At 35.7% G+C, this 9,575-nt stretch overlaps 1 protein-coding gene across 1 annotated transcript in view; it reads right to left on the reverse strand.

Annotated features, from left to right (window-relative positions):
- The window catches only part of PJA2 (praja ring finger ubiquitin ligase 2), a 75,554-nt gene extending 66,318 nt beyond the window's left edge, over positions 1 to 9,236 (reverse strand). The window contains exon 1 of the mRNA XM_061189505.1: positions 9,095 to 9,236. The gene's annotated coding sequence lies outside the window, so the exon portion shown is untranslated. The remainder of the gene's footprint in view (positions 1 to 9,094) is intronic.
- Between the last annotated feature and the right edge of the window lie 339 nt (positions 9,237 to 9,575).

Here is a 9,575-nt window from a genome sequence, read left to right on the forward strand (position 1 = left end):
ATGTCTCAGCACTGTTTTATATTTTTCAGTGTAGAAGTTTTGCCCAAATTTTTATTATATTTATTCTTAGGTATCTTACATATTTTGATGCTATTCTAAATGTACTTTTCTAATTTTATTTCATACTTTTTGGTTGCTAGCACACAACTTACAATTAATTTTTGCATGTTGTCCTTGTATCCAGTCACCTTGCTAAATTCACTTATTCTAAAACTTTGCTGGTAAACACTTTTTAAATTTTTTTCCATTTTTTAAAATTAACTTTTTTTATCCTGAGGGCACTGGTTAGAATTCCAGCATAATGTTAAATAGAAAAAAAGATATGGGACATGAAACAAGGTTTTTCATTGAGTATGATATTTGCTGTAGGGTTTTTTTTATTGTTGTTGATACTCCAGAAAATTAACAATGTTTTCTTCTATTCCTAATTTGATGAGGATTTTTAACACGACAGATGGTGATTTTTGTCAAATGATTTTTCTATCTACAGAGATGATCGTATGAGTCTTCTACACTGTTAAAGAGACGGACTACATTGATTAATTGTAAAACAACAAACCAACCTTGTATTCCTGGAACAAATCTGTGATATCTTTTTTACATATCACTGGATTATCTCCGTATCTATGTCCTTGAGAAATATTGGCCTGTAATTATCTCTTCTTTCTCATGTTCTTGTTAGGTTTTTCCTACCAAGATTATGCGAAAATCATAAAATGTTCAGGGAAATGTTTTCTTTTTCAGTTCTCGAAAAAGTCTGTGTAAAATTAGCATTATTATCTTACTTAAATGTTTGAAAGGTTTACCAGTGAAGCCATCTGGGCCTGGGGTTTTCTTGGTGGAAAAGTTTTTAATAAATTCAATTTGTTTTTCAAAGATTATGACCTTTCATTCAAGTTATCAAATGTACTAATATAAAATTGTTCATAATTTTCCTTAACGATTTAATATCTATATGATTTGTAGTGATGTTTCACTTTTTCATTCTTAGTATTGGTATTTTCTGTTGTCCCCCAATTTTTTCTTGATCAGTCACTACAGGTTTATTATTTTTTAAAAGTCTTCTCAACAAACTGTAAATTTTTCTGTTTCATTGATTTCTACTTTTATATTTACTATTTCCCTCTTTCTGCTTTCTTTGGGTTTGAGTTGTTGCTCCCTTCAGTTGTAGCTTACACCACTGATTTTGAACTTTTCTTCCTTACTAATATATGCATACAGGCATACCTCGGAGATATTGTGGGTTCAGTTTCAAACCACCAAAATAAAGTGAACAGCGCAACAAAGGAAGTAAATTTTTTTTGGTTTCACAGTGTGTATAAAAGTTACATTTCTGCTATACTGTAGTCTATTAAGCATGCAACAGCATTGTGGATAAAAAAAAAACCAATGGACACAACTTAATTAAAAAATATTTTACTGCCAAGAAAGTGCTAACTATCAGTGAGAAAATGCTGTTGGACAAATGGCACCGATAAACTTGCTCATTGCAGGGTTGCCCGCAAACCTCAGTTTGTAGAGAAACAGAGTATCTGCGAAGTGCAATGAAACAAAGCACAATAAAAACGAAGCGTGCCTGTATAAAGCAATAAAGTCCTTTCAAAGCACTGCTTCAGTTACACTCAACAAGCTCTGATGTAATACTTCTGTTGTTTTTCAGATCAAAATATTTTCTAATTTCCATCGTGACTTCATTTTGATTCATGGGCTATTTAGAAATGTCTTGATTAATTTTCAAACATTTGGAGCCTTGCTAGCTATTTTCTGTTACTGAGTTGTAATTAATTCCACAGTGATCAGAAAACATGTACTGTATAATTTCAATTCTGTGAAATTTGATCACACTTCAAGGACCAGAATATTTTGGCAAATGTCCCAAGTGCACTTGAAAAAAAAAGTATAGTCTTCAGTCTTTAGATAAAATGTTCTATGAATGTCAATTATATCAAGTTGATTAATCATGTCATTCAAATTTTCTATTCCCATACTGATATTTTTATATAATTGTTCTATCAGTTACATCAAATGTATATGTAAAATCTCCAGCTATGAATGCATACCTATCTTTACTGCTAATTATATTAACTTCTATATTCAGAAGCTATGTTATTAGGTAAACACACACTTAGGATTATTATGTCGTCTTGATGAATGGACCTACTTATTATGATACTTTCCTGTTTATCTCTTATACTTCTTCCTTTATGTCTATTTTGTACAATATTAATATAGGCACATCAGCCTTCTTTTGGTGAGTGTTTGCAAACAATATTTATCCAATCGTTTTACTTTCATATTATGTGTGCCTTTAAAGTGCTTTTTTTTTTTAAATAAATGCTTTTAAAGGTGTTTCGGTTTTTCTTTAATCATGCAAACACGAATCAAAAGAAAGATGGAGTGGCAGTATTAATATAAGATAAAGTAGACTGCAGAAGAAGAAATATTACCAGAGACAAAGAAGGATACTATATAATGATAAAGGGGTCAATTCACCAAGAAGACATAACAATCCTAAACATATATGCATCTGACAACAAAGGTTAAAAATTCATGAAACAAAAATAGTTAGAACAAAGAGGAGAAACAGACAAATCCACAATTATATTTGGAGACTTCAATTCTTCTCAGTGACCAACGAAACAAGTAGACAAAACCTCAGTAAGGAAATAGAAAAACTAACAAGTACCACCAGTCAACTGACAATTACAGAATGTTTCATATAAATATATAATTTAGTATTTAATATGGAATGTAGAATTTATAAAATATTCTACCCCAAAGCAGCATAATATACATTATTTTTAATTGCACATGGAACATTTACCAAGACTTACCATATTCTGAGTCATAAAACTTCAAAGAATTCAAACAAAATTATACAAAGTATGCTTTCCATCTAAAACAAAATTAAGCATAGAAATCAATTATAGAAAGAGAGGCAAAATCACCAAATAATTGGAAATTAAACAATATACTTCTAAACAACCCATGGGTCAATGTGAAAGTCACATAAGAACTCAGAAAATATCAACATAAAAATTTGTGGGATCAGGGCTTCCCTGGTGGCACAGTGGTTAAGAATCCTGCCAATGCAGGGGACACGGGTTCGAGCCCTGGTCCCAGAAGATCCCACATGCCATGGAGCAACTAAGCCCATGTGCCATAACTACTGAGCATGCGCTCTAGAGCCTGCAAGCCACAACTACTGAAGCCCACGCGCCTAGAGCCCGTGCTCCACAACAAGAGAAGCCACCGCAATGAGAAGCCTGCGCACCACAAAGAAGAGTAGCCCCCGCTTGCCATAACTAGAAAAAGCCCGCGCGCAGCAATGAAGACCCAACACAGCCAAAAATAATAAATAAATAAATAAAATTAAAAAGAAAAATTGTGGGACCATCTAATGTGGTGCTTAGAAGGAAAAGAAGAAAGGTCTCAAATCAACAGCCTAAGCTTATACCTTAAAAAATTGTAACAGAGTGGATTTAAATCCAAAGCACACAAGAAGAAATAGTAAAGAGCAGAAATCAATGAAATTGAAAACATTTGTTTTTTGAGTAATAAAATAAAAAGCTGGATCTTCGGAAAAATTAACAAAATTGATAAACGTGGAACAAACTAATAAAGACAAAAGAGGGGACACAATGCCAATATCAGGAATGAAAGAAAAGACAACACTATAGATGCTATAGACATTAAAAAGACAATAAAGAAACAACTTCATGGCAATTAATAGATGAAAGAAACAAATTCATTGAAAGATACAAACTACTAAAGCTCATAGAGTAGGTGACTCACATAGTCAAAGACTGAAAGTTTTTAAGAAAAAATTAGATAACCCTACCCATCCTATACCTATTAAAGTAATTAAATTTATCCTTTAAAGGCTTTCAACAAAGAAAACTAGGCCCAGAAGAGTTAGCTTGCAAACTCTGACAAACATTTATGAAATAATACTAATCCTATCCAAGATTTTTCAGGAAATATAAGAGGAATAAACACTTTAAACCTATGAGGCCAGCATTATTCTGATACAAAAATATTACACAAAAAGGTATTCTTCATGTACACAGATACCAAAAAACACTCAACAATTTATTAGCAAATCTAATCCACCAATTTATGAAAATGATAATACATCACAACCAAGTGAAGCATATCTAGAGAATGCAAGGTTGACTCAACATCTGAAAATAAAGCAATGTAATCCATGTTATTAACACACCAAAGAAGATAAACTATAAGATCATCTCAATAAGTACAGTTAAAACATTTGAGCACAATGTCCAATCATGATTAAAAAACTCTCAGCAGTCTAGAAACAGAATGGGGACATCATTAACTTGATAAAAGGATTATTATACTTAATATAATAGTATGTAGTATATAATAAAACCTGATAAAAGGCCCTAGTATACTTAATAATGAAAGACCGAAAGCTTTTCTCTTAAGATCAGGAACAAGACAAGGATATCTGCTCTCACCACTCCTGTTCAACATCATACTGGAGGGCCTAGCCAGTGCAATAAGGAAAAAAAAAGGGTGGTAGGGGAGGTGGTTACACACAAACTGAAAACAAAAGAAACAAAACTGTTCTATATCCACAAATGATACAACTACCTACATGAGAAAATCCAAAAGAATCTACAAAAAAAAAAAAAAGTTACTAGAATAGGTGAGTTTAGCAAGGTTGCCAGGTTCAAAGTCAGTATACAAAATCAACTGTATTTCTAAATACTGTCAGTGAACAACTGGACATGGAAATTTAGGAAAATTATATTTATAATACTATCAGAAGTGATGAAATACTTGGATATAAATCTGACAAAATATGAACAACAACATCTGTATGTTGAAACTATAAAGTGCTAATGATGGGAAATGAAGATCTTTGATTAAAACAAAATAGATGGAGATATCCTGTGTTCACTGATTGGAAGACTCAATATTAAGATGTCAATTCTTCCCAAATGGATCCATGCATTCAATATAATCTCAATTAACATCCCCTCAGTACTCTTTGTAGAAACCAACTAGTCATTTCTAAAAAATTTTATGGAAAAGCAAAAGAACTAGAATAGCCAGAATGATTTTGGAAAAAAATAAAGCTGAAGGACTTACATTACCTGATTTTAAAACTTACTATAAAGCAACAATAATCATGACAATGTGGCATTGGCAAAATGACAGATACAAAGATCAAGGGGACAGTCCAGAAACAGACTCACATACACGGTCAATTGATTTTTGACTAAGTTAATTCAATGTTGGAAAGGAAAGTGTTCCCCAAAAATGGTGCTAGAATTGGGAAAATAAGCTTGACCCTTACCTCACACCATATACAAAAATTAACTCAAAATAGATGATACACCTTGACATAAAAACTATAACATTTGTAGAAGAAAATGTAAGAGGAAATATGCGTAACTTTGCACTGAGCAAACAGAACACAGAAACACAAATCATAAAAGGAAAAACTGACAAAGTGAATTTAGTCAAAATTAAAAGCCCCTCTATTTTAAACAGTTAGGAAAATGAAAAGGTAAGCTCCAGACTGCACTCTCTGTATATGCATCTGTGTGGGTCAAAGGACTTGTATAGAAAAATGTATAAAGAATTCCTCCAACTCAGTAAGACAAACAACTCAATGTTTAAAAATGGGCAAAAGATTTGAACACGTACTTCACAAAGGAAGACATACAAATGACCCGTAACACGTGAACAAATTCTCAATATCATTAATCATCAGAAAAATACAAATTTAAAATACAGTGTCATACTACCACATATCCACTAGAAAGGCTAAAATTAAAAAAAATAAAACAACCAAGTGTTGATGAGAATGTAGAGCAACTAGAACTGTAAAATGGTAAACAGTTTGGCAGGTTCTTATAATTAAACATTTGTTTACAATACAACCCAACAAATCCATTTCTAAGTACTTACCCAAGAGAAATGAAAACGTATGTTCACACAATAACTCATGAATGAATGTTCATAGAGGCTTTACTAATAACAACCCCAAGCTGGAGACAATCCAAATATCCATATATAGGTGAAATGGTCAATAATTGTGGTAAATCAATACCATAAACTACTACTCAGCAAAAAAAGTGGTGAACCAGCTAAACATACAAACATATGGATTATCCTCAAAAACATCACAGTGAAAGAAAAAAACATGGATGCAAAAGAATACATATTACATAATTCTGTTTATATAAAATTCTAGAACAAACGAAACCCATTTATAGTGAGAAAAAGAGGACAAACTGTTTCCTAGAGCTGAGGGTGAAAATGTGACTTACTGCAAAAGGGCAGAAGGGAACTTTTGGGGATGACAGAAATATTCTGTATCTTTACTGTGGTAATGAAAATATTCTACTCTTGATTGTGGTAGTGGAGACATGGATGTATACATGTCAAAACACACCGAGCTGTACATTTTATTGTATGTAAATTATCCTCAATAAAGTTGATTCTTTAAAAAAGAGCTCTCTTGGGAAAATATTAATCAGGGAATACTGGTGATGCCCCTATACGACCACTCAAAAGATATCAAAAACATCAATAAAATTCAATACCCATTTATGGTTTTTTAAAATGTCATCAGAAATGAAAAACAATAAAATCATCTTGGAAAGCTAAGAATACAAGAACACATTTTAACCTATTATACTCTCCATTTATCAGAAAGCTTCAGCAAACATCATAATTGATGGCTAAAACATCAGAAACAATCCCCTTAAAGTCTGAAACAACACCAAGTTGAACTATCACTGCTATTATTTAACATTATATAAAACGTATAATAGCCAAAGCAATGAGGAAAACACACAAATTATAAAATTTAAAAGAAAGCCACAAAACTGTATTTTCAGATAATCAACTCTATTAAAGTGATTAGATACATGATAAGCAGAAAAAAATTCAAAAGCTTTCGTGTAACTGTAGGGGGAAAAAAAGAGAAAAGATGTTACTAGAAAGTTTCCATCCACCAGAGCTATCAAATCATAAAATAGCTAGGAATACTAAGAAGGAATGTCATACATATGGGAATAAAACTATAAAACTTTCCCTAAGCAAGGTGTGAATAAAATGTAGAGACATACCATACATACATATATTTCTGAGGGGAGAGACTCAGTATCACGAAGGTCAGTTTGCCCCATATTAATCTAAAATTTCAATATAACCTCATTCAAAATACCTGAGGATTTTTTATTTAATTTACAAGTTGAGTCGAAAGTTCATTTGGAGAAGAAATGCATAAGAGTCAAGAATAACTTCGAAAAGAGTAATAAGGAGGGAGAAATGGTTATCAAAATTTTAAATATGCATTCTCTTTTTAACCCAGCAATTCCATTTCTAGGAATCCATGCTCCAGAAATAATCACATAAAGAGGAAGTTTCCTGAACAGCTGACTCTTAGGATGAAGGTAGAACTAGAAGGGGAAGTGGGAGGTACACTTTTTACCTTACAGTCTTCCATACTGTCTGAAGTCTTAAAATTTAAGAAGATTTAAAGTTTGTAACTAAAAACAAATAAATGTAAAAGTTGGCTTCAAATAAAGCATTATTTGTGATAGGAAAAAGAAACTAATTAATTCAAATGTCTTTCAGTAAGGGAATGGTTAAGTAAATTACAGCCCATTGAAGCTATTGAAATATCATTTAGCTTTTTAAAAGTATCAGGGAGACTTAGGTTTAACAAGTAAAGATGGCCAAGGTATGTAACTTAGTGAAAAAAGCAAGTGATATACCAATGTGTTTGGTATACCCCACCAAGCTCCCCCAACTTTACATGTATGCATATGTGTTTAAAAGTGTACATGAGAAAAGTACAATACTGTTAACTCTAGACACTGGAATGAGACTGGGGGATGAAAGGAAATGTTCACATTTTACTTAAAGTTCATTTTCTGTATTGCTGAATTTTACATTTAGTTCGTATGTCTGTAATTAATTTTTTAAAATTAAAGTTATTTCATATAAAAGTGATAAATTCCAGAGGACATGGGAAAAAATAGTTTAAACGTTTATAAAAATCTTTAAAACATTTATCTTCATGTTTATTTACATACTCTGCAAATGATCTATAGTTTTCACCAGAGGTGGCTGCCAATGTAAAGAAATTTAACTTACCAGTTATGATAAAAATAACAACATATTAAGCCTTTAAAAAAATAATAAACCAGCAGACTCAAAGCAGTGCCTATGCGTACGTTAAAAAAGAAGAAGAAGAAAAAAAAAATGCCTGGAGAGGTTAAGTCTCCTAAATAGATTCTTCCTCTCAGTAAAAAAGACTTCCTCCTCCCCTCTTCAACTTGGTCTGAGCGGCTTTAAACGCACCATTTTGAATGTGCGCAAAATGATTAACAAGCAGTAATCTCAGGGAGGCCGAAATTGAAGGTGCATCCGCCAGAGGCGGGCTCTGACCTGACAGCGCTAACTGGGAGAAGCATTGATGGAATGGTGCTAATATCGGGAGAAGAACGATTGTTATGGTCTGTACAGGGTGTCTGCGTGACAGAGCCTCGGTGACAATCGGGAAAAATGCAAATACAGTCAGTAGAGCGACGGCAACGGAAGGTTTTTCGGGGAAGGGGTGCTGATGCAGGCCTGTGGCGTAAGATGGATCAGCTCTACACAGGGTGACTGGAAATGGGCAGAGAGGGCGGGTGAGAGGTGTTAGTAGGGGACACACTCTTCTAACAGTCGCGATTGTAGGAAGAAAGGCAGCGGGGTCCCTGGCCAAGGCACCAAGGACAGCAGAAGAGGCAGCGAGAAAGAGCGGCCGGTGGAGACCCCGATACCAATCTATGCCATCGCCGGAGGCAGCGGGCGCTGCGGCCACCGACAAGAGCGTGGCCCCAGGTTCGGGCTGGACAGGGCCCAGAAGGCGAAGAAGGCCTCTCCCAGCCATCAACCCCACCCACCATGGCCGGCGCGGCGGGCCAGGGACAGGCCCCACTCCTTCTCGAGGACAGAAATTAAGAAACGGAGGTGGTGAAGGCAGCAGTTTCCTCGCCTTGTCCCTCACCTTCCCAACTTGAAAACAAGCCAGATTAAAAAAAACACACACAAATCCCCTCACCGAACTGTGCAGCGGCTCCGGAGCGAGAACAGCCCTCGAACCTCCACCCGCCACCACCGCCTTCTTCTCCGCCTCCGACTCCTCCCCCGCCGAACGCGCAGCGGCTGGCGGCGGCGGCGGCTGCGGCGGCGGCGGCGGCGGCGGCGGCGGCGGCGGCGGCGGCGGCGCCAGCGGCGGAAGCAGAAGCGGCCGCGGCGCGTCCCGCCCCTTGCGCCGCGGTAGAGGAGAAGGACGAGGGAACTCAAGCCCCGCCCCCAAAGCAGAGTCGACCAATAGGCCTAAAGGACCTCTGAGGGACAAATCCACATACCCAATCGGAACCTGAGGAGTGGGCTCACGTCAATGGTTGGGACGTGGCAGAAAAAGGGAAAAATACTTGGACTGTCTTTACACCCTGGTCCCCCTTCCTCGCCCAGGGAGAAGTTCACCGATTGGCCGTAGAGCGGAAGGACGAAACCCACCCCTGCCTGGCCCCGCCTCC

This window comes from Eubalaena glacialis, chromosome 4 (assembly GCF_028564815.1).
Source record: "Eubalaena glacialis isolate mEubGla1 chromosome 4, mEubGla1.1.hap2.+ XY, whole genome shotgun sequence".
NCBI lineage: Eukaryota > Metazoa > Chordata > Mammalia > Artiodactyla > Balaenidae > Eubalaena > Eubalaena glacialis.